The sequence below is a fragment of the Bombina bombina genome, chromosome 3, assembly GCF_027579735.1.
Source record: "Bombina bombina isolate aBomBom1 chromosome 3, aBomBom1.pri, whole genome shotgun sequence".
Taxonomy (NCBI): Eukaryota; Metazoa; Chordata; class Amphibia; order Anura; family Bombinatoridae; genus Bombina; species Bombina bombina.
The window spans coordinates 1,261,983,380-1,262,010,770 of record NC_069501.1 but is presented as its reverse complement, the minus strand read 5'-3'; positions in this window follow the sequence as shown (position 1 = coordinate 1,262,010,770).

Here is a 27,391-nt window from a genome sequence, read left to right as displayed (position 1 = left end):
TGTCAGATATAGTGCTTTGTCACAAGCAGTTGATGAAGCGAAAGTCGGCAATAGGCACAGCCGATTCTTTTTACTTAAGGTAAATTTGAGCTATGGACTTGTGGATCACTTAGCTTGTAATGACTGGGGTGTCCAAATGTTAGCTGCAATTTGGAGTAGTGCTAAAACAGCGTTTTGTACCCCCTTATGCTGAGAGTTATTTCCTTGCAGGGAGTAAGTCACGTCTGGTTTGTGGGCATAGTTTAAGCAAGCAACTTATAGTTAAGCATAGTTAGTATGAAGCAGTCTTTAGTTTGCTTATTTGTAGCCAGGTTAGAGGAAAGTTAGCCAGCATTAATGTCGAGATAAAGTTTTGTCTAAGAGAGTTCATGCAGCAAAAGACACAGAGAGTACTTTTTAGAGTAAATTATACTTGCGGTTATCCTTATCTTGTGGTAGTTGGAGTGCCCGGTTGCTCACTGCTGCTTGAGACAGTGCTGGAACGGCGTCTTATGCCCCCACTCTCTGAGAGTTGGTTTCTTGCAGAGTGAGAGTCGCGCCTGGCGTGGCTGCAGGGTAAAGTGGTTGAGATGATGTCAGCGTGTTCCGATAGCTGGCACAACTTTAGGCAGACAGCCCTCCTCTGAATCGCAGATCTTGCTCCGGTTCAACCAGCCACTTTCTCTCCGTTAGGCTCGGTCGCGCATTGCTTGGTCCCCGCCTCTTCCGTGTATGCGCTCACAGTCCTGCGACAGGTATCCGCGCCACAGAGGGCTCAGCTGGGGATCGGGAATCTCAGCTCGCAGTACGTCAGGGAAGCGGGTGAGTCAGTCCAGCCAAAATAAGAAGGAGGTAAGGTTTTCATGAAGCCTAGCTGGGCTTAAGTCGTTATCCTTTACCCCCGCCTAGAACCCAGATGGGGGGGGGGGGGGGGGAGACATTAATATTCTGCCAATAGAATTTGTGGTATTTCCAGGCTATCTACCCCCCTCTCGCAGCATCGGTGGGAGGGGGGGACTGCCTTATCAAAATCTTGTCCTGTGTGTGACCTTTCCACAGGTGTTCTTCGTGGGGTGTAACACACCGTGTGGTATCTTGTAGCGCAAGGATGAGACAGCGCTATGAGAGTTCCTCCCAACGGTATCCAGGCTGGGTGCAACGTTTCCCCTCGACTGCTGGGGCACCTGGCGCGTAGTCTACCGCCAAGGACTAATTACATGGAGGAGATGAACAGGGCTTGTGCAACACAGCCTCATGCACAAGCTCCTCCTCCGGAACTCCCTCTGCAATATACATTTTAATAAACAGAGTCCAGGAGTGCATGTGTTCTGCAATATACATTTTAATAAAGAGAGTCCAGGAGTGAATGTGTTCTGCAATATACATTTTTAGATAAAGAGAGATGAGGAGTGCAAAGTGCATGTGACACATGCACTCCTGATCTCTCTTTATCTAAATGTATATTGCAGAATACTTGCACTCCTGGACTCTCTTTATTAAAATGTATATTGCAAAACACATTCACTCCTGGACTCTCTTTATTAAAATGTATATTGCGAAACACATGCACTCCTGATCTCTCTTTATCTAAATGTATATTGCAGAACACATGCACTCCTGATCTCTCTTTATTTAAATGTATATTGCAGAACACATGCACTCCTGATCTCTCTTTATCTAAATGTATATTGCAGAACACATGCACTCCTGGACTGAGGACTCTCCTTATTAAAATGTATATTGCAGAACACATGGCATGTGCTCTGCAATATACACATTTTAATAAACAGAGTCCAGGAGTGCCTGTGCTCTGCAATATACATTTTAATAAAGAGAGTCCAATAGTGCAAGTGTTCTGCAATATACATTTTAATAAAGAGAGTCCAGGAGTGCATGTGCTCTGCAATATACACATTTTAATAAAGAGAGTCCAGGAGTGAATGTGTTTTGCAATATACATTTTAATAAAGAGAGTCCAGGAGTGAATGTGTTCTGCAATATACATTTTAATAAAGAGAGTCCAGGAGTGCATGTGCTCTGCAATATACACATTTTAATAAAGAGAGTCCAGGAGTGCATGTGTTCTGCAATATACATTTTAATAAATTGAGTCCAGGAGTGCATGTGTTCTGCAATATACATTTAAATAAAGAGAGATCAGGAGAGCATGTGCTCTGCAATATGCATTTAAATACAGTCCAGGAGTGCATGTGTTCTGCAATTATACATTTAGATAAAGAGAGATCAGGAGTGCATGTGTCACATGCACTTTGCACTCCTCATCTTTCTTTATCTAAAAATGTATATTGCAGAACACATGCACTCCTGGACTCTTTATTTAAATGTATATTGCAGAACACATGCACTCCTGGACTCTTTATTTAAATGTATATTGCAGAACATATGCACTCCTGGACTCTTTATTTAAATGTATATTGCAGAACACATGCACTCCTGGACTCTTTATTTAAATGTATATTGCAGAACATATGCACTCCTGGACTCTTTATTTAAATGTATATTGCAGAACACATGCACTCCTGGACTCTTTATTTAAATGTATATTGCAGAACATATGCACTCCTGGACTCTTTATTTAAATGTATATTGCAGAACATATGCACTCCTGGACTCTCTTTTTATTAAAATGTATATTGCAGAACACATGCACTCCTGGACTCTTTATTTAAATGTATATTGCAGAACATATGCACTCCTGGACTCTCTTTTTATTAAAATGTATATTGCAGAACACATGCACTCCTGGACTCTGTTTATTTAAATGTATATTGTACACAGTACACACAACACGGCTTAGCGCCTGATAAAATGCTTAGAATAATGCATTGCAGATCAGATGATGCCGTAATACAGCAGTATGTTGTTGTTTCAGGTGTGTTTAAGAAGAATAAGTATAATATACACAATGTGTATATACTTATTCTTCTTAAACACACCTGAAACATATTGCAACTGAATCATCTGATCTACAGTGCATTATTATAAGCATTTTTTTTTGTCAAGGGGGAAGGTGATCTTTTTGCATATTTTATTACTTTATTTTACAAGCCAATGGAGAGAGGGATATATGTGTGAGAAGGTTTAAAGTCTGTCTTGGGATATATTCCCACCTTTTAAAAAATAAAACCCTGAAATACTCAGATCAGTTAGGATTACTACTGGGCAACGATATGCTTTGCTTTCACTGTGCACACATTAAAGTATATATTTTTTTTTTTTACAAACACAAGCACTTAAATATAGCTTTTTTAAGATATTACTTTTTCCAAATTATGCAGTATTGCAGCGTTCAGACACTTGACCTGTGGCAGCCATTTTATTATTTTTATTTTTTATTCTCTGTACTAGGGAGAAAATGAGGAAAACTGTCACTCTTGTTTTCACACACAAATTACATTACGTATTACTAATCTTGAAATTCATATGTCCTTCCCTAATCTTTCCAATCACCCATTGTTTAAAAGGTAACAAACTGGCTTTATGTTATTCTACATGTAATTATATATTACAGTTTTAGATGTAAAAGTAGAAAGTAAAAGAACTTTCATTCACCAAAAGACATTCCATATAAGATTGGCTTTTCATTGTGTAATATTTAGTTGCCTACTTGCCTTTTTTAAAGATCAGTGTACGTTTTAAAATGATTTAACTGCCACTGCAGTGGATTGGTGGAATATTATTATATAATATCCGACGAGAGTGGCAGCTATGTTTTGAATAAACATGATACTGCTGCGCTGCCCACTCTCTTCTGATATTGTTTTCTGTGTTTGAGGAGATTTATGGGTGGTAATCCTGGAGTGGCTTACAATGACGTGTGTGCTGGACTGAACTAATTGGTTTCTGATATGATTATAATATGCAGGGGGCAAGCCTGGAGGGGTGGGGAGTGCTACGCAGCTACTGCTATCTAATTCTATATTCTAATATAATGTACACACCATTTGGCCTTCTGATCTATTGAGTCATCTGAAAATCACAACCATAAAAAAAATGGAATCTTTCAGATAAGAAAAAAATAGAGAAGGTATCGGATCAAGTAACAGTCTATTACTTGATCTGATACCTTCTCTATTTTTTTCTGATATGACAGATTACAGTTTTTTATGGTTGTGATTTTCAGACAGCTCAATATATATATAATCATGTAATTTTATAACAGGTTGAAATTATTTTAGTGGCTTAAATAAGGCAGATAAAATTTAAAGAAATACAACTGAGTGACCCTTTATTGATTTATATATGTATGTGTATATGAGTAATGTATTTTCTTCATATAATTCAAACCTGCCTTGTTGGGGGTACTTGCACCCCGCGGTATATGTGTTTCTCCGGCGTATCATATCTAGTGCCTCACCAGCCTCTGACCTCACCGCACGTCAGTGATGCTAGATATACAATTTTGAATCAAATACACTCACATGTATTCAAGCACTGTAATGTAGTGCAAACTAAGCAGACCGGATCCTCTGAGTTGTCCAGTGAACGCTCTCCAGGTGTATATATGACAGGAACAACTGCAAAGCAGTGTGTTTTACTCTGATGTGTGCTCTATAAATATAAGAGACAATCAGAGGTGTAACTAGAAACCACAGGGTCCAGGTTCAAGAATCTAAGTAGCCCCCCCAAACATTTAACACAGAAAAAAATGTGAATCAGATTACATGTCTGCAAAAGGAGGTACCCTGTGCCCACAGTCTGGGAGATAGTCTGACCTCCTATTACTGTATATAGTTACACTGTTAAACCCACCAGTACTGTATATAGTGAGTTAGTGACACAGTCTGTAATCTGCCGGTGAGATGGCTGACCCTACCTGCCCCAGTACTTTATAGAGTGACCACAGTAGTCTGTGACATGGTCCAGCCCCCGTACTGTATATATTGGTACTGTATAGTGACACTGTTTACCCCCGCCCCCCATGCTGTAGTAACAAGGTCTGTAATTTGCTGGTTCCACAAACATACACACACAAACATACATGCATAAATACACACACAGTCACACACAAACATACACACACATACACACACATACATGCATAAATACACACAGTCACATACATACATACATACACACATACACACACATAAACACTAATGGGTAAAACAGAAACACTAACCCCTGTAGTCAGAAACAGAGACACTAGTAAATCATCACATCACACTGACATGATATCAGGCAGGCAGTGGCAGCTAAATGTTTTTTATTGAAAAAATAAAAATTTAAGCTGGGCCCCCACCCTTGGGGGCCTGGACGCAGTTGCGGACTCTGCACCCCCTGTAGTTCCATCCCTGGAGACAATCTCCACATAGCATAACACTGTATGAATAAAAGTATTTTGCTAATAGGTGGATAAATTACACTCACTTGCTATTTTTTATTCAACTTTTTTATTCACAATAACAAACCTTTGTTGTGATTGTTAACCACATCCTGAACTCTGCAAACAAGCTGAAAGATACACCATATACCTGATTTCACTTGATCGTGGAGGACAGCTTGCCAGACAGCTCAGAGGCTCTGGCCTGCTTTGTCTGCACTGCATTACAGTGCTAGACCACAAGTGAGTGTAATTTATCCACCTATTAGCAAAATATTTTTATTCATACAGTATTATGCTATGTGGGGATTGTCTCTTATATTTATAGAGCACACACTAGAGTGAAACACACTCCTTGCAGATGTTCCTGGAGAGAGTTCACCAGACAACTCAGAGGATCCGGTCTGCTTAGTCTGCACTTTATTACAGTGCTTGAATACATGTGAGTGTATTTGATTCATAATTGTATATCTAGCATATATTTGCAGAATCGCGCTATGTTGGCGCCTTCTTCCTTTTTTTGTAGTATGTTAGAAATACACAAAAAAACTGTCAACTCTTTACAATCTAAAAGTGATGACTTAGAGGATAGGTCTAGAGGAAACAGTCTCAAAATTGTTGTTGAGTTTTCAACCTCAGACTACATCATACCAATAGAAAGAGCCCATAAGTTAGATCAGAAAAGAGAAAACAGACAAAACCCTAGGCTTGTTATTGTCAGGATCCTAAATTACCAAGACAACATCAACATTTTACATTATTATAGGGGAAAAAAAGAAATTGTGCTGGGAGATAAGAGTATGTTGATCTTTCAGGATTTTTCAGTTGAGGTATCCAACAAAATAAAATAAATTGCCCCACTATGTACTCAATTACTAAGTAAAGGCTTAACTGCAATAATAATCTATCTATAATAACCAGGAAGCTCTTGAATTTTTGAAACATTTAAAAGTATAGAAATGAAAATGTGAAATAAGATTATGTGATGACTTGCTGATGGGGAATATATTATTTCATTTAAAAAATATATATATTTCCTTCTTTTTTTTCTCTCTCTTTCTCTTTTTTTCTTTCTTCTCTTTTTCTTTCTTCTCCATCCTCTCTGCCTTTTAGTAATAAGGAAATTTATATTTTCTATAGCTGGATATGGTTAAAGAAATAAACTTTATATCATGGAATGTATGAGGAATCACCTCACCAAAGATCTAGGCTTAAATATTGTGTTGATACAAGAAACCCATCTTAAAGAGAGTGACATTTTAAAATTAAAGACGGGATGGATGGGAGAAGTATTTGCTACTTCATGCAAGGATAGGAAGAAAGGAGTTGCTATTCTTGAGGGGAAAAAATCAATTTACTTTTATTGATTAATTTATAGATATTGATGAGCAATATTTGATTTTAAAAATAAAAATAGAGAATGCAATATATACAATATGCAATATGTATGGCCCTAATAACTTTTCCTTGAGATTTTGGTCTGATGTACAAGCAAAAATATTAAGTGTGGTAGAAGGTGTCCTCATTTTGGGTAGGGACTTTAATATGTCTCCTCAAGTCCTGTTAGATAGGTTTAGGCCAGAGAAGAATGCCACTTTTAAAACAAGAAGAGATAAAATAGAAGAAAGATTATATAGGAAAATATCCAGTAATTTAAAAATTAAATATGTATGGAGATTGCAATATCCAGACACAAAAGAATACACTTGCCTTTCAAGAACACATAAAACTTATTCAAGGATTGACCTCTTTCTGATCTCTGAGAAAGTATATAATGAAAATATATCTATAAAAATAAGTAACATTACACTCTCAGATCATGCTCCAAAAGTTTTAAAAATGAACCTCTCCAACAAAAAAACTTATTTCAGAAGATTTTGGTTCCCATCCTATCTAATAAATTATCTTAAAGGGACACTAAACCCAATTTTTTTATTTCATGATTCAGATAGAGCATAAAATTTTAAGCAACTTTCTAATTTATTCCTATTATAAATTTTTATTAGTTCACTTGCTATCTTTATTTGAAAAAGAAGGCATCTAAGCTAAGGAGCCAGACAATTTTTGGTTGAGACACTGGACAGCACTTGTTTATTGATGCTGTCCAATCAGCAAGGACAACCCAGGTTGTGAACCAAAAATGGGCCGGCTTCTAAACTTACATTCTTGATTTTCAAATAAAGATTGCAAGAGAATGAAGAAAAATTAATAGGAGTAAATTAGAAAGTTGCTTAAAATTGCATGCTCTATCTGAATCATGAAAGATAAAAATGGGTTTAGTGTCCCTTTAAGTTTAATAATTGGTTAAAACAGAAATGGGATCAATATGTAGATCTAGATAAGGATTATATACATAAACCAGACATTTTCTGGGAGACTTCTAATCAGTTATAAGAGGGGAAATTATATATTAAATGAGTATAATAAAGAAGAAACAAAAAAAGAGAGAAAAGGAGATCCTAAGATATATAACCAATTCATTTAATAAGTACATAATAAACCCGACTGGACAGATTTGGGATAACTATAACAAGGCTAAAAATGAAAGGGACCCATTCTTAATATATAAGACAACACAGATGGAGATTAAAACCCAGGCTAAATTCTGTAGATTTGGAAATAAAACTGGGAAGTTACTAGACAATATTATGAAATATAGATATAAGACTAATGAGATAAATTATCTAAAACACAAAGCCAAATATTTAACAAATACTGAAGATATCTTAGAAACATTTTCTGAGTATTTTCAGGAACTCTGTTTATCTTGAGAGACTGATAAGATAAAAATGAAGGATTTTTGGTCTAAGATTAAGAACCCCAAGATTTCTAATAAATCCCTTAACATCATCAACTCACCAACCACTGAGGAGGAAATCTACAAGGCCATTAGTTAACTTGCAGGGCTAAAAACTCCAGGCCCAGATTTACACCCAAATTAATTCTATAAATTATTGTCCACAGACGTAATTCTTCATCTAAAAAAAAATGTGTAATTATTATTATATACAGGGAAATGAAATGTCTAAACATTTTAATGCCTCCTGGATGACACTGATATTGAAACAAAATAAAGATTCAGATCTTAAAGAATCCTATAGACCAATCTCATTATTAAATACAGATATACAAAAATATACTTGCTGTTCATCTACAACTTCCATTAAAAGTAGTGATCCATCCAGATCAAACAGGATTTGTAAAAGGGAGAAATTCTACTACTAATATTAGGAAGTTGGCACTGGTCCTAGATTATTTTAAAAGTCAAGAGAAATTAGCGGTAAATGTATCCACTCCAGATATGGCAATAATCTTTGTGGATGCGTAGAAAGCCTTCAATTTACTGGGATCATCTTTTCCTGTCATTAGAAAAATTTGGCATTTTAGGTAACTGCTTAGAAATAATAAGAAAAATATATCATGCACCTCACTCACACATTTTAGTAAATGGTACATTGTCTAGGAGAATTATACTTGGCAGAGCTCTCCACTATAGCCTTTGCTTTTTAATATAGCAATTGAACTTCTGGCCATTATGATAAGACAAGAAATTGAAAGTATACTTATAGTAGAAAAGCAAATTCAACTCTCATTATATGCAGATGACCTCCTCCTGTTTAAGAAATACAGATAAGAATATCCTGCGCATCCTTCCTCAAGATTATTGCTATATATAGTTCATTCTCAGGATACAAGGTTAATACCTCAAAGTCTGAAATTTTGTGGATTTCTAAAAAAAGTTTCCAATCTGAATATCCCTTTCAAAGTAGTCTCCACTTTTTTTTTAGATACCTGGGCTTTCATATAGCTGTAGACTTAGAGAGTTGGTACAACTTGAATGCTCTCCTGATTATTTCTGAAATAAAGGAAAAGCTCCAAAATTGGGCTAAACTACCACTATCATTGTCAGGTAGAATTAGTTTGTTTAAAATGATAGCTCCCCCAAAATATTTATATATCACTCAGAACATACCAATGTTATTGAAGAAAAGAGATTTAAATAGTTTACAGGTAAGCTTAACAAAGTTCTTATGGGCCAATAAAAGGCCAAGGATAGCGATCAAAAAACTATATTTACCTAAACAGTATGGGGGAATGGGTTTACCTAATTTAGAAATTTACAACTTAATTACCTAGCTAAAATAGTAGTGGAGTGGTTTGGGGACACTTCTTAGTACACAGTACCAGACTTAGAAAAAGAGATTATTAAAACACTTGCACTAATTTTAGTAAACTGCCCACAACGGTTAAAAAAAATAAAAACTATTGCCTTACCAATTCGAGCTTGGCAGAAGGTTTGTACAATGTTAGATGTCAAATTTGAAATCTCTAATATATGACAATAGAAGGTAACTCAGAATTTACAGAAGGCCTGAATAGTAATATATTTAAAAATTGGAAATGAAAAGGTATTTCATTGATATCTCAAATTATCAACCAAGATCTTTTGCAGATCTAAAACATAAATTCAAAATGAACAACAAACCATTTTTGGCGTATATCTTCAAGTTAGACATTTTATCTTTAGTTTACTTACAAAGTGTGGAGCAGATTGGAATTGGAGTAAGGTAGATCAATGGATAGTACTGATAAGAAATTGAATAGTTACGTTCTACCCTTGGTATAAATTATTAGTTGCATTAAAAGGGGATATTAACTTGATTTGTCTAGCTAATAAATGGAGTATAAGCTTAGGAGATATAGAAGTTAATCCTGAAAAAATTTAAAAGTTGATATGTACAGTGGAAAAGAATACTCTCCTCTACCCGAAGAGAAGCACATGTAAAAGTTATCCACAAGATCTAATATACTTCAGAAAAAAAGTATTCTTATGAAAAAATACCAATTTCAATAGGAGCCCTAAATGTAAACTTTTAGTGGCAAATCTACCTCATCTAACATGGCAATGTCCAAAAATTAATCAGTTCTGGAGGAAATAAGAGTTCTGGCTAAATTTACATTTAGAAAAAAAAGTTAAATTTGCCTTAGAACAGATAGTATTTTTGGTTGATAAATAAAATCAAGGGGTAGAGTATAAATTGGTAAATACTGCAATTTTAGCAGCTAGAAATGTATTTATGAGAAACTGGAAAGGAAAATCTGACCCCAAAATTTCGGAATGGATAAACTTTATTAAAAAACAGTTTATTATAGAACAATTTGGTACACCTAAGCATGTTGATAAGGAAGTACAGAAATTCTTTCAGAAACTCAGACAGAAAGGGAGCAAAGTCAATTATTATATCCCTTGTTCTTTTGGATCTCTGGTAAAGACTTAGGTGATAAAATACTAGGGCGGAGAGGGTGGAGATAATTTTTTTTTCTTCTTCTCCTTTTATTGGTGTGTGTAGTTATGCCAGGGGTTAATTAAGGGCGGGGTATAAGGAACATGCAAGCACTGGACACATAATAAATCAAGTGAAGACAACTATCTACTGTTAAGTATTCTATGTATACATTTAACTTCTTGTGCTTCAATAAAAATATTTTTTTTAAAAAAGCGATACTACAGTTCAGATTAAACAACTTTTGGGCCTATAGTTGATGCATTAATTGTATACAGTTTGTTATTCGTATTGCATAGTCAATTACATTGATAGTGACTGTGAGAATAAGATAAAGGGGCATATATAACAAGCTCCATACGCTGCTCCATAACCTGTCCACCTGATCTGTGGCGGTGGACAGACATCGCCGGAAATCAACCCAATCAAATACGATCGTGTTAATTGACACCCCCTGCTAGCGGACGATTGGCGGCAAATCTGCAGGGGGTGGTATTGCACCATTAGTTCACAAGAACTGCTCGTGCAAGGATAAATGCAGACAGTGTATGCTGTTGGCATTTATTGATGTGCAGTGGACATAATTCACAATATTGGATCATGTCTGCTCACACAATGATAAATAGGCCCCTTTGTGAGGTTATGAAGTTTAAACAGAGATACTACAGTTCAGCACTTTATCTATATTTTAAAATTAAACAACTTGTGGGTCGATAGTTTTATATATTTTTGTGCCAATTTGATTCAATTGGCCTCATGTATTCTACTTATCTGTATGTTTATAGCCACAAATTATATGCTGGCATAGTTAACATATCCCTACAAAAGCTATCCTGTATACCGACTATGTTTACAGCGCTGCGGAATCAGTTGGCGCTCTACAAATCCCTAATAATAATAATAATAATAATATCCATGTTGAAATATTTTAAAATTATAATTGCCATTCGTCACACTCATTTTGTTTTAAATAGTCTTATTATGCAATCTGATCATCGCAGCAGAAAGCCATTTTTCCAGTTTTATTGTATGGATAAATATTGTACAGATTGTATTTTTATTTCATTGAATATTGAAAGGATATAATATTTAAGTGCTGCCCAGTTATCAGATTGTGTAAAAATGTTTTGCTCAGAGCAGTAGCAGGTCAGCGCCGCTGTGTTTGCTCAGAGCAGTAGCAGGTCAGCGCAGCTGTGTTTGCTCAGAGCAGTAGCAGGTCAGCGCCGCTGTGTTTGCTCAGAGCAGTAGCAGGTCAGCGCCGCTGTGTTTGCTCAGAGCAGTAGCAGGTCAGCGCCGCTGTGTTTGCTCAGAGCAGTAGCAGGTCAGCGCCGCTGTGTTTGCTCAGAGCAGTAGCAGGTCAGCGCCGCTGTGTTTGCTCAGAGCAGTAGCAGGTCAGCGCAGCTGTGTTTGCTCAGAGCAGTAGCAGGTCAGCGCCGCTGTGTTTGCTCAGAGCAGTAGCAGGTCAGCGCCGCTGTGTTTGCTCAGAGCAGTAGCAGGTCAGCGCAGCTGTGTTTGCTCAGAGCAGTAGCAGGTCAGCGCCGCTGTGTTTGCTCAGAGCAGTAGCAGGTCAGCGCCGCTGTGTTTGCTCAGAGCAGTAGCAGGTCAGCGCCGCTGTGTTTTGCTCAGAGCAGTAGCAGGTCAGCACCGCTGTGTTTGCTCAGAGCAGTAGCAGGTCAGCGCCGCTGTGTTTGCTCAGAGCAGTAGCAGGTCAGCGCCGCTGTGTTTGCTCAGAGCAGTAGCAGGTCAGCGCCGCTGTGTTTGCTCAGAGCAGTAGCAAGTCAGCGCCGCTGTGTTTGCTCAGAGCAGTAGCAGGTCAGCGCTGCTGTGTTTGCTCAGAGCAGTAGCAGGTCAGCTCCGCTGTGTTTGCTCAGAGCAGTAGCAGGTTAGCGCCGCTGTGTTTGCTCAGAGCAGTAGCAGGTCAGCGCCGCTGTGTTTGCTCAGAGCAGTAGCAGGTCAGCGCCGCTGTGTTTGCTCAGAGCAGTAGCAGGTCAGCGCCGCTGTAAAATAAAATTAGAGGGAATATTTCCAAGGACTGGATGTGAGGAATGAAAGAATTATCTGAACCAAGTGTGACCCCAAGATATCAGCAGGGTTGGGGTTATAGAAAGTTAGGGGGTTGAGATTTTGGAAAAAGGGGGGGAAATAAGTAGCTCAGTTTTGGGGACATTTAGCTTAAGGAAGTGAAAGGACATCTAGGGGCATATTTATCAAGCTCCATATGAAGCTTGAGGCCCCTTGTTTCCAGCGAGCCTTCAGGTAATCAAGAAGTTATGAATCCGCGGTCTAACGACTGCTGCTCCATAACTTGTCCGCCTGCTCTGAGGCGGCGGAAGAAATCAAGCCGATTGAATATGATTGGGTTGATTGACACCCCCTGCTAGCGGCCGATTGGCTGTGAATCTTCAGGGGGCGGCATTGCATCAGTAGTTCACCAGAACTGCTGGTGCAATGATAAATGCCAACAGCGTATGCTGTCTGCATTTATTGATGTGCCGCGATGTGCAGCAGACATGATACACTACTTTGTATCATGTCCACTCGCACATTGGTAAATAGGCCCCCTGGGATGAAATACTGGAAAGACAGTGACAAGTGTTAGCAAGGAAAAGCAATGGTGTCGTGTATATATTATATTAGGGCGTCATCAGCATACAAATGGTATTGGAACATGTGGGACTTTATTAAAGAAAAAGGATGACATGTAGATTAAGAAGTGAAGGTGACCGGACATTTACATGCTGTAGCCCAGCAGAAAGTGGTAAATGGGCAAATTATGTACCAAAGAAGTCTACACTAAAGGTACAGTTAAACAGGAAGGAAGAAAACCACAAGAGGGCTGTGTCACAAATAATAAAGGATTGGAGGGTTTAGAGCTAGAGTGGGTGGTCAACAGTATCAAAGGCTGCAGACAGGTAGAGAAGGATTTATAGACAGAAGTGACCTTTTGATTTAGCTGTAAGTAGGTCATTAGTAACCTTAATGATTGCTGCCTCTGTGAAGTTTTAGGGCATTCACAGCTTAATAAATCGGCCCCTAAGAGTGAAAGTTAAATAGTACTAAAAAAACATCTTTTATTCTGAGGGATTATTTGAATGGCCATCTAACAGACACTAAACTAGAAGTAAAATTTGTTGGACTGTGTGCAAATAATACAAAATTCTTATTTTGGAGATGCAGAAAGGAGGGACAATGTTTTCACTAAACTAAAGATAATCCTTGGATATGGTATGATTGGAGCTTGGTGTGCAGGCCACATCATCTGCAACACTGTTTGAGCACTTAATGACATGTTTGATGAGGAGATCATAATCTCCAAAACATTTTTATACTTCAAACAGTCTTAATTAAACTCTAAAGGAATGTTATGACTATATAGAAACAGATGGTGTTGGGTTATGCTTAAACTAGGTGGCTAACACTGAATTCTTAAAATGTGCCTGCCTTTAAAATAATACTTTTAATTTAAGGAAAAATATCAATTATTTCTGGTGAATTTCTTTAACAAACATTTGACAGATGTATGACTCTACTTTGTTCCTGGTGAGGCTTCATCTTTCCATGAAGCAGTCAAAAAAGTAGAGAATCAAACAAGCCTACCTTGATGTCCAAACTTGAAGACTGTTAGAACAAATAGGTTGTGCCACTGCAACTTTAATTTATGAAACTGAGCTGTTACATTAAAAAATGGACTGAAAAAAGCTTGGAGAACCTAGAATCCACAGCTGAGAAAGTTTAAAACATCTTCAAGGGAGACGTTGGGAGATCCTTATGTCTTGCCAATAAAAGTGTGCCATCTTCTCAGCTGGCTGAAAAGTAAGTGTATGGTGAGTAGTGATGTGCATTCATTTCGATACAAATTGAACATTCGTAATGAACACAGATATTTGTTTTCATAAAAGAACATATATCTGAAAATCCTCAGTATTCATTGAGTTTCTTCTAATTTAATGTTTAGGGGTAAAATATTTACCTCAAAAAGTCCACCTGTCGTTACCTACACTAACGTGCTCTGGAAAGCACGCTAATGCGATTCTCTTCTTGCCAGAGCCCTGGCCACATTAACAGGAGGCTTAGTACAGATTTTGGGAGCCAAGCTTGTGTTAGAGTCACCGGGGTTCTGGCAAGAAGAGTATTGGGTTAGCGCGCTCTCCAGAGAGAGTTAGGGTAAGTATTGTAGTGACAGGTGATCTTTTCACCTGTGGCTTTGAAAGATTTATATTCATTTTAACGAAAATTAATGTAAGTGTTTAAATTATTTTTATTTTTTTAAATTAAACGAATACTGAATAGTGCAGTTAATTTTTTTTTCAGATGACAATTTTATTCTGAATATTCATTATCTTGGCTGCACAAGTCTAATGATTAGTATGTCTATGTGAAGCAGTTTGTAACTAGGGAAAGCATATCTGAATGGAATGCTAATAATACTTTGCCAGTTCAAAGATGGTTTGAAATGGTCTCTTAAACAAGAACCATGGTCCTTGCCCAAATGTAGTTCAGTTAGCAGAGTTCCTTTTTTGCCATCATGGAGCCAGTGCTACAGCTGAAATGGTATTTCCCTAATCAATAGCATATGGACCCTTGACAAAACTTAGCTTGGCTTGGATATTTCAAAATACATTTTAGGGACTTAGCTAAACTATAATGAAACGTGTTTCATTTTTTAAGTTGTTTCAGATGAAACACAGCTCTGAAAAATATAGCAGCTCTACTTTTTACTAATTTTATGGTAAGGATAACAACACTTACGTTCGGATAGTTTTTACTTGAATGTCCTTTTTTTAACCACTTTGAAGAGAGGTCAAGAATTTGGGTCTGAGGTATCCCAAATTTGGTTCTGTAAATATGGAACCTTATGTTATATAAAGGTTTCTGGTTCTGTATTTTTATTGACTCACACATTCGGCACTCTTCTTGTGAACCAATGACCAAACATGACAAAGTTTTGGGTACAAAAGGCCGCAGCCCGCATTTATTAAACAAACAAGTGTTTACAAATAACACAACCACCTAACCAATGTGGTTACAAAAAACTCTGGGGTGCTGTCCATCATCCACCACACGTGCCTTCCACTGGCTGTTGCCAGGCACGCCCCCTTTTCTTAAACTCTCCCCATCGTCCGATGAGGTACCATTACCACATAAAACTCGCCTGATAAGGCCAGCACCCGCCCTTAGCTGCGACTTCCAAATTCTTCAAACAGGGAGGGAGGGAGGGAGCTTTTCCCGCTTCACAAGGGAACTGATGCTGGCTTCCGCCTCACAACCCTCAATACTTATACTCGCTCCTCCTCCTCTAAACTCTGCCTAGCAACCCACTGCTATTGGCCTGTAGTGTGGTCACATGCCCCTGCTCTCAATTCATTCCTTCCGGGGCTTCTTTGACTCACACATTCGGCACTCTTCTTGTGAACCAATGACCAAACATGACAAAGTTTTGGGTACAAAAGGCCGCAGCCTGCATTTATTAAACAAACAAGTGTTTACAAATAACACAACCACCTAACCAATGTGGTTACAAAAAACTCTGGGGTGCTGTCCATCATCCACCACACGTGCCTTCCACTGGCTGTTGCCAGGCACGCCCCCTTTTCTTAAACTCTCCCCATCGTCCGATGAGGTACCATTACCACATAAAACTCGCCTGATAAGGCCAGCACCCGCCACAGACCGACCTACCGTCGGACACCGCCCAACCGGGCTAAGGCCTTCTGTACCCCTTCTTTTAGGTTAAAAGCATCTGCCTGATTCCCCTTCGAATTCAACATGGCGAATGCCAAAACCCCCCAACTGAGAAACAAAACCTGATAGAGTCCTGTTAACTTTTCTTCTGGATAAGTCCAGCCTCCTGACATCCCAAGCTGAGCGCCATTCCAACCTTGTCTCAATTTCTGACCACACAATTAACACCTTCGGGAACAAAACCTTCAACCTACGCATGCCACCCTTCAACTGGTCAATCAAATCTTTTTGAGCCATAAACCCTAAGTCATTTCCTCCAGCGTGTAACACCAAAATGTCAGGAGGCTTGTACAGCCTGGCAAACTTACTCACTGTACCCACTACCCCTTCCCATTTGAGACCTCTTACCCCAAACCACTTTACCCCAACCTGTTCCCGAGGAAGACCCAACTGGATTCCCTCTTCCTTTGTTGCTGCTGCCTTTCTCGCCCAGTAAATGAAAGAATGTCCAACTATCCAACACTGAACTGGACCTGTTAAGAAAAACAAAACTATACTATCATGTTAGGTCGAACATAACGTTTAAAACACCCCGACTTCCACCTTCCCACCTTTTTCACAACTTCCTCACTCAAACCCAATTCATGCGCCTCAGTTGCCACGCCTATTCTAAACGAATGGCATCCAAAGTCTTTCGGGTCCACCCCAGCCACGGACAAAGCCCTTCTAAGCACCGCCCCAAACTGATATTTTGACAATGCTCCTCCATCCTCGTGCCTCAAAAGAGGGCCCTCACCTCTAGGCCTGATCCTAAGATAATCCACCAGTGAAACTACCGGGCAACAAACACCCCCTATAGCAAATAACTTATTTAAGCGGCCCATACCCTCCTGATCTGTCTTAGATTTTCTAAGCCAAATGGACACTTCCTCCCCTGATATCACCACATCACTAAACCCGATACCGCCATTGTCCTTTCTATTGGCCCCAACCAATTTCAACACTCTAAAAGCCCCGAAAAAGGCTAAAACAAAAGCCACTCGGAACAAATAATACTCAAACTTTGAATTGCACACCTCCTCCAAAGCCCCAACTACCTTTAATAGTAAACCAAATACAAGTGGACGTCTTTTGTCCCCCCTAGCTCCACCTCTACAAACACCTCTCACCGCCAATTTTACCCAAAACTCCTTTGTTAAATCGACCCATCCCATCAGCTTAAACAGAAAGGCTAACGCCGCCACCTGACGATTCACCATGGATTTTGACATCTTTGCCTCTTTGCATTCCTGCACCCAATCAACCAAGTACCACACCCAATCCTCTTTTGACAGCCTGATCCCATCCCTGTGCAGTCTACAAAACCACCGTTTCCATACTGGCACGTAAGCTCTTAACGTACTCTGGGCTAAAGCCCCTCTCGCCAATTTCAATCCTTTAAGAAGTCCATCTGCCACAAAGCCCTTGGGCATTCTCCCCCATCCAACTTCGCCTCCGGGGCTGCTTCCCGAAACTTCTGCCACTGCAACCGGGAAAGAGAGTCAGCAATCACATTTTGCTTCCCGGGTACATGCACCGCCCGAAAAAACACATTCCCCCTCAAGCATTCCAGGACAAACACTCGTAGAAGCCGAATCACCGGCCTCGACTTCGCTGTCAACTTATTGATCACAAACACCACTCCCAGATTGTCAGAGTGGAAAGTCACCTTCCTATCTCTCAGCTCACCATTCCAAACCATCACAGCCACCACCAACGGAAACAATTCTAGAAACACCAAGTTCTTGGTTAAACCTTGTTCCCTCCATTCCTCAGGCCATGTATCCACACACCATCTGCCATCAAAATATGCCCCAAAGCCATGTGCTCCTGAAGCATCTGTGTATAGGTGCAACATCTCATCCGATACCGGCCCCTCCTGAATGAGCGACCGCCCATTGAACTCCTCCAGAAAAATCAACCACACTCTTAGATCCTCCTTCAACTCCTTTGAAAGACGGATCCTGTGGTGTGGTTCCTTCACCCCAACCGTGGCCAATGCCAGGCGCCTTCCAAAAACCCTTCCAACTGGGATCACCCGACAGGCAAAATTAAGCTTGCCCAGTAGCGATTGCAGCTCTCGCAACGACACTTTCACCTTCCCAAGCATCCCAGTTATGACCTTTTTCAGATCTACCACCTTTTCCCAAGGTAACGAGCAATCCATCAAGACTGAGTCAATCTGGATCCCCAGAAAACTCAACTTATTCACTGGCCCTTCCGTCTTTCCTGGTGCAATCGGAATCCCGAATTGCTCAGCCACTTCAACAAATGTTTTCAACAACATTTCACAAACTCCAGAACCAGCTTCCCCCACAAACAGGAAATCATCCAAATAATGGACCAACGATGACCTGCCCGCCTTTTTCTTCACCACCCATTCCACAAATGTACTAAATTTTTTGAAATACGCACAGGATATGGAGCATCCCATGGGTAAACACAGATCAACGAAAAATTCCCCTTGAAATTGGCAACCCAATAAATGATGACGCACCGGATGTAATGGTAAAAGCCGAAAGGCTGCCTCAACATCCACCTTTGCCAACAATGCTCCAATCCCCGCTCTCCTGACCACACTCACCGCCTTATCAAATGATGCGTAACGTACTGCCGTCAAAGACGGGTCAATCCCATTGTTAACAGACGCGCCCTTAGGATGAGACAGGTGGTGAATCATTCAAAATTGTCCCTCCGTCTTCTTTGGGACCACCCCAAGTGGGGACACCCTCAAATTAGGGAATGGAGGGTCCTTGAAGGGGCCCGCCATTCTCCCCAGTGCCACCTCCTTTTCCAACTTAACTTGAACCACCTCTGGGAATTGCTCAGCCAATTTCAAATTCCCAGGAACTCCCGATCCCTTTGAACCCTCGAACGGGATACGAAACCCAGAACTGAAGCCCGTCAGTAACAGCTCCGCATCCCCCGCTCTACCCTTTGTCTTACCGTATTGTCTTAGCCACGGGGCCATCTCTCTTACCCTCACCGTGGTCCGAGCCCGTAGCAACACCCTCACCTCCTTTTCCATTCCCTTTTCCTTTTCGGAAACATTTTGCCCCAGAGTGCGCACCTCCGCATCCTGAGCACTCGTGCTTGTATTTGCACGCCCCTCCGAACCTACACACCCCTTCATTAAACTGGAAGCAGAGGCCTTTTTTAATTGCCACCGATGTGGCCCCCACGGTCGTTCCACTAGCCCCCGTTCCTCCACTCCGAAAGGACTGCCCCCTCAAAGGAGTCACTAACTCCAACCACACCCCCATCTCCCTGTCGTCCCACCGCATCTCTGGTCGTACCGCCAGCCTCTGGCGGAACTGTTCATCGTACCGCCACCAGGCAAGACCCCCATATGTCCTCTGAGCCCCTGATATTTCATCAAAATAGCAAAACATAGTCGAACTCTGCTCGGGGAATTTCTCCCCGATCACGCTGGCTAATATGCAAAAGGCCCTCGACCAGTTTGAAAAAGTTTTAGGTAATTTCCTCCACTTTTTCTTTCTCTCCTCCTCTTCCTTTTTGCCCTGTTCCCCCTTTGGATCCTCCTTTATCTCAATAAAGTGGTCCAACGGCAACAATGAAAAGATCTCTACAAACTCTCGTTTCCATATCTTTTCTTTAACCTCTTTACTCAGATGGATCCCAAGTGGTCCAACCGAGCACAAGCAAGGCCTACGCAAGGCTTGATCCGCCACAATTAACACTTCACCGCTTGTAACCGGCACCGACCCTCCTTTATCTCCCCCACTCCCCGAAGGGGTTCCAACCACCGGTACACTAACCTCCTTCACTGCCGGTACCCATGCTCCCGCTGCTGTCCCCACATCACCCCCAACCTTCCTTTTGTCTTCTAATTGAGCCACCAGCTCCTTCAGACCTTTCATCACCGTCTCATACACTCCCCCTGACTCTTCTCTTTCCTTCCCCCCCTGCAGGGAACCCGCCGTCTCACCTGGCGGCCTTGTCACAGGCTCCTGCACCACTATTGTATCCTCTCTTCTCCTTTCTGCCCTGTCATCTGCAGATCTTCTCCCTCTAACATCAATGTTATAAGACATAGAGTTTTCCCTCCTACGTGTATGTTCTCGATCTCTATCCCGCCTGCCCCATGTGGGGGACGTATGCCTTTCCCGCTCCCTGTAGTCTATCCTTGGCGTCCGAGATCTCTCCCTCCGCCATGCCCCTCTGCTCCAGCTCCTGTCCCTTCTGCTCTGTCCACCTGAACCTCCACCTGATCTCTGTGGAGAATGATTAACATGATGTCTCTGCCTCCTAGTGTCTTCCTTCTCTCTTCCCCTGCCCCTCTCTCGTTCTTCCCTAATTCCCCCAATTTGTCCCTCACTCTGAGTTACGTGTCCCCCCCCCAGGCACCAGAGAATTGAACAGCTGCATTAAAGTAGCCATCTCTCCTACCTGTGCCGAACTCTCCGGTTCCGTCTGCTGTCCCAATTGCAACTCTTCTCCAGCGAAGTCACTGTAAGATTCATTCATCCACAGGACGTCCTCCTCCAGCTCCTGTAATGAAGACTGCTCTGCAGGCAACCCCGGCCTTTCAACCGGGACGCCGTCCGACTCCTCCGGTTCTGAAACACAATCATTAACTTCTAAATTATTCCTTTTCTCAGTCCTTTTACCCCCACTCCTGTTCTCCCTGCCCCTCTCTGTCTCTGTACCCCTATTCTCCCCATCCCCCTCCCCCCTGTAACCCTATCCCTTTCCCTTATATCCTGTACCAAAACTTCAACGGCCTCACCAATCCCACGTGATATTCCCTCTGCACTATGCCTGCCAGCCCTGTTCGCCTCAGCTCTCCTTTCTCCACCAACCTCTTTTCCCTTTTTTCCTCTCCCCTTAGCTTGCCCACTCCCAATACCTCCTCTTCCCCTGCCCAAACAACGTCCACTATTCTCCCCCAATACCCCACTGCCCCTCACTACGTTCCTATCCTCCTTTTCCCTCCCCTCCCCTAATGTTCCCTCCAATTCTTCCGCTGCCACTCACTGCACTTACAGTTTCATTATCCCTCCCCTCACTGCTTTCTAAGCTTACACCTGTTCCTCCAACGACCATATCGCTTCTCTCATTCCCACTCATCCCCTCCCCCCTACTCCTTCTATACACACTAGCCCCCTCAAATACTGAGCCATCTCCCCCCCTCTCACCCCCCTTTTTTCTTATACCGCTCCTGGCGACTGCCACCGCACCCTCCCTGCTCACCGAACAAACCTCTTGTGCCACCATTACTCCCCCCTCCCCGCTGCCTACGCTCGTCCCCAGCAACCTAGGCCTCAGTGTTCCCCTCCTACTCCCTGCTGACACTGGAGATGTGCGCAGCTCCTCCATAGCCCTTCTCTTGCCTCCCGACTTTCCGCTACCTCCACCTCTGGCCGTATCAGGCCTCCCTTGACCCAAAGCTCCCCTCCTGTCATCCGGACTAAGCCGCACCGGCGGCTTCGTCCGCCTCACCGGCCGACCGCACCGCTCCTGACCTGATGTTCCTGCTGGCTCAACTGCCGACGACCCTGCACCGGAACCGCTGTCCTCTGAAAAGAGCCTCTGCTGGAGCCAGGTAACACCCTTTTCCGCTACCAAGGTCCTTACCTGTTCCAGCAAAAGGCTCACACTCTCCATTCTGCCTGTCAGCTTTTCCCGCTTCACAAGGGAACTGATGCTGGCTTCCGCCTCACAACCCTCAATACTTATACTCGCTCCTCCTCCTCTAAACTCTGCCTAGCAACCCACTGCTATTGGCCTGTAGTGTGGTCACATGCCCCTGCTCTCAATTCATTCCTTCCGGGGCTTCTTATACATATAACTCAACACAAACAATACCTACACCAGACAAATGTGGCAACACACGCCGGCACTACACACATTTAAAAAAAAAAAAATTACATAGAGAAAAAAACTACTTGTTAAAAGTAATTTTTTTTCTTTTTCCTTTCAGGCCAGATGCACAACTTTATCGACACTACTTGGCAGTTGTTTTTGCAATAGAAGAGATTAATCAAAGGATTGACATTTTACCCAACATCACATTGGGATATGAGATTTATAATCCATTAAACGGTGGTTCTGCAGCATTAGACGGCACCATGGCTATTTTATCTGGTGGATCTAAAGTTATCCCAAACTACTCTTGTGCATTGAGAGGATTCCTGGCTGGTTTTATTGGAAGTCTGGGGTATGAAAACACCTACTTAATGTATTTACTCACAGGGCTGTACCATTACCCACAGGTACTTACAATTATATAAACAAAAATGATTTGAAACAATACCCTGACAAAGCATAAGGACCTGTGTGAGGTGATGCTTAATTAATTTGTACTTGTGTTATTCCCATGAGGAAACTTATTTTTGAAAATGTATCATAGTATTTTGTTTTTAACAGATATTCATTTGCCAGATAAAGCATGTGTTCTTCTTGTCAAGCTTGTGAGCAACTGTCCTTCTCTACCAATATAGTTGCCCATGCCAAGGTGCCATTTCTTTAGGGGTGTGAAGGATAATTCAGTGCAGGCAAGTGATATTGGAGAGAGGAACATGTGTAATTGATGCAAGGTAACACGGAAACACTTGTTACAAGAAGAAGAATGTTAGCGATGAATGAGTGAGGATAATGGTAGATAAGTTAATAACTGAGAAGACATAGAGAGAGACAGGCTTTAAATAGAATAGGGAGAAAAAGCAAAATATGAGTAAATATATTTCTATATATATATGAGGGTGTGAGCATTCACTTGAGTTTGCTGGTCTCCAATGCAACATCAGGTGCATCTGCCTCCCTCACCCAGAAATAACTAATGGGGAGAGGAGCAGCCACTACTGACAACAGACCTGGAAGACTTAAATTCTGTCCTGACTTTCATTATGTGATATTAATTCATGATTTTGTGAGAGGCAGGAACTAAGTCATGTGAGTAGAAGAAGCTACACATCATGTCAAACTTAAAGGGACATTAAACACTTTGAGATGGTAATATAAAATGATAAATTGTATATATAAAATAGCTCTGCAATATACTTTCGTTATTTATTTTGTCCTCTTTGCCTGTAATTCCATTCTGAAATTGGGAGCTTTTCAGTTCCTGTTAGAAATGGAAGTGCAGAACTCTGTTAAATCCAGCACAACCATTGGATGCACACTCTAGTGACCTATTTATAACGGTCTCTAATTGGCCACAGCAGTAAAGGTAACACAAGTTACAACATGGCAGCCCCCAGTGTTTTATAGACACTAAAACTTTACACTAATTTTGTCACTTTTTAAACAACTAATGAAACTTTAAAAAAATGCATCTACATGTTACTCATGAACTAATCTTTTCTTTGAATGTATCATTCTATCTAGCATGTATTTAGTGTTTAATGTCCCTTTAATTTGACAGGTACCACACCCCTTTTAATGTAAATCCCACCTATTTCCTCCCAAGTCTCTGCCCATATACCTACCCATTTTTAATATTGATTATGATTTTTATATGGTAATGATATAGCGGCATAATAAATAACATGTATTTGTATTGATTGTAATGATTTTTAGATGGTAATTATATAGTTGAGGAATAAAAAAATATTTGTATTGATTAATTGTTTTATGAATGAGCAAAAAGATAATGTTTTTATTTTGCTGGGATATATGTAATATCCAATAGGATTTGTAGGTAGTGAATATTTGTAATACCCTTTAAATTATTTATGTAAGGATATGGGCAAGACAAAGCTGTAATAAACATGTTTGGACTTGCCCGCAGTACAGAACTAAGTACTAAGGGCAAGTCAGAACATGTCAAAGCCAGTAGAGGCCTGTTATGACTTGTCGCTAGGAAGGAATTTTGATTTGCGGACAAGTCCGAACATGATTATTACAGCTTTGTGTGCCCCCCTTAGTAAGCAATTGTGTGTGCATGCTAATAGTTTAAATAATAGATTATTTAAACACAGACACAAATACAAATGTCAATAGTTTTATTATGGAGAAAAAACCTTTAAGCAATAACAAGATTGCAAAGATAATACAAAATAAGGAAGAAAAAAAAAACATTTAAAACTAAATCACTTTTTTACATTTTCAACCATGTAGTCAGTTGCATAAGTGTACCAGTTATTTTCTTAGGTAGTAAATAACCATGAGGACTTGTTAGATTAGGTGGACATAGTGAGTCATCTCTTTCCTGTGAAGGGTTTTGAACATTAGTTGCTGAATTCTCATTTAACAGCTTTAAACCATCAAGGTTTTCCCTGATTGTTGTATTACCAACAACACTCGATGGTATGTTCAGTTCAGCGATTGCACTCAGAAATGTATTCCAACCTTGGGGTGTCTTCCTAATTGTAACATTATTATTTTGTGTAACACCACACACCAGATTGAATATATTTGACCAAGGCACAACATGCTCTTTGTGTACAAATTCTCCTTTGTCATTCCACCCAGCAATGTGTTTAACCTGAACCATTTCACTGAGTAGAAGTTCAGCATTGTTTTTGTAGCAGTCATTTACACTACTAACCACTTCACACATTATAGTATTGGTTTCTGTATCTGTAGTATGTAAAGTCTTTTCTTCTGGTGATGGATTAACAGGTGACATTAACAGATTTAAACTCATTTTCCTCCTCATTTTGTTAAGCACTCACCAAGTATTTTTGCAACACAGTTGTATACCTCTTTATTTTTTACCCATAAGATAAATCACTCTACCAAATAGAAGTAATTTTTGCATGCAAGTTTTGCACCACCGACTCTCTAGAATTTGTTACATAATTTGTTAAATTTTGTAAACGGTCCATATCTTTTTTAGGAAAAAGATACATTTTCTCACTATAATCCATTAGCAGTTAGTCAAAAGATCAGTTAGCAATGGTATAGTAAAGCCAAGCAGCGACCCAATAAATCCTCCAGACTGTTTCACTAATTGTTTCTTTTTAACAATAGATATTTTTTGTTGCTCAAAGATTTTAAAATTTTCTGCCACTTTTTAAGTGCTCCTGTTTGTCTAGTTGATAATTGTATTTTACCTTTTAGAGTGTTGAGAGCAATCTCACACATTGTATTGACTAGATAATTAGACGTTGAACCCCAAATCTTTTTTCTTTTAGCTGCTGATGCACTCAATAAGCTTTTAAAGCCGGCCAATTGCGATGGAGTCTTTAAGACATGTTTGAACGTCTTTTCAGTTGCTTAAATAAATGACTAAAGGAGTAAATTCTATCTCTTTTTAGTGTTTTAAAAAAAAAAAAAAAAAAAAAAAAAAAAAAAGATATACACAGCTGGTAATTCAGGGGGAAAGTTACCAGTTTTTAAATGGCATTCATCAGGTGTAGTAGATCTTAAATCAACCAATAAATCGTAAGGCTTACTTATGGCATCTTCAAAAGACTTTTTTTTTTTAAAAGGATTTTTAAAAACTACCATTTATTTAGTATTTAAATTAATTGTTATGCTTTTTTACCCTGACAATACACATTCTGAACAAGTTACATTATACTCAGATGTCTGTGATGTACATACTTGCTAAATGCCTTTTCAATTTTACAACTATCACTCGCAGCATCCATCAAATCATCAACAACCGCCAGATTCATAGTGTATTGTTATTAAAACTGTCTGGCAAATCTTCTATAAATCTGGTATGAGTCACTTTAAGTAATATAACCAGAAAGGAGAGGGGGCGCTCTCTAACAAAAAAACAGAACAGTGGACTGAAGACCGTACAACAAACAAGCTGCAATAAAGATACAACAGTTAGGTATACAGCATCACTACATCATATGTAAACATGCTGTAATAAAGGTACAACAGTTAGGTATACAGCATCACTACATCATATATAAACAAGCTGTAATAAAGGTACAGTAGTTAGGTATACAGCATCACAACATCATATATAAACAAGCTGCAATAAAGATACAGCAGTTAGGTACACAGCATCACAACATCATATATAAACAAGCTGCAATAAAGATACCGCAGTTAGGTATACAGCATCACAACATCATATATAAACAAGCTGCAATAAAGATACAGCAGTTAGGTATACAGCATCACAACATCATATATAAACAAGCTGCAATAAAGATACAGCAGTTAGGTACACAGCATCACAACATCATATATAAACAAGCTGCAATAAAGATACCACAGTTAGGTATACAGCATCACAACATCATATATAAACAAGCTGCAATAAAGATACAGCATCACAACATCATATATAAACAAGCTGCAATAAATATACAGCAGTTAGGTATACAGCATCACAACATCATATATAAACAAGCTGCAATAAAGATACAGCAGTTAGGTATAAAGCATCACTACATCATATATAAACAAGCTGCAATAAAGATACAACAGTTAGGTATACAGCATCACAACATCATATATAAACAAGCTGTAATAAAGATACAACAGTTAGGTATACAGCATCACTACATCATATATAAACAAGCTGCAATAAAGATACAACAGTTAGGTATACAGCATCACAACATCATATATAAACAGGCTGCAATAAAGATACAGCAGTTAGGTATACAGCATCACTACATCATATATAAACAAGCTGCAATAAAGATACAACAGTTAGGTATACAGCATCACAACATCATATATAATCAAGCTGTAATAAAGATACAACAGTTAGGTATACAGCATCACAACATCATATATAAACAAGCTGCAATAAAGATACAGCAGTTAGGTATACAGCATCACAACATCATATATAAACAAGCTGCAATAAAGATACAGCAGTTAGGTATACAGCATCACAATATCATATATAAACAAGCTGCAATAAAGATACAACAGTTAGGTATACAGCATCACAATATCATATATAAACAGGCTGCAATAAAGATAAAGCAGTTAGGTATACAGCATCACTAAATCATATATAAACAAGCTGCAATAAAGATACAGCATCACAACATCATATATAAACAAGCTGCAATAAAGATACAGCAGTTAGGTATACAGCATCACTACATCATATATAAACAAGCTACAATAAAGATACAACAGTTAGGTATACAGCATCACAACATCATATATAAAC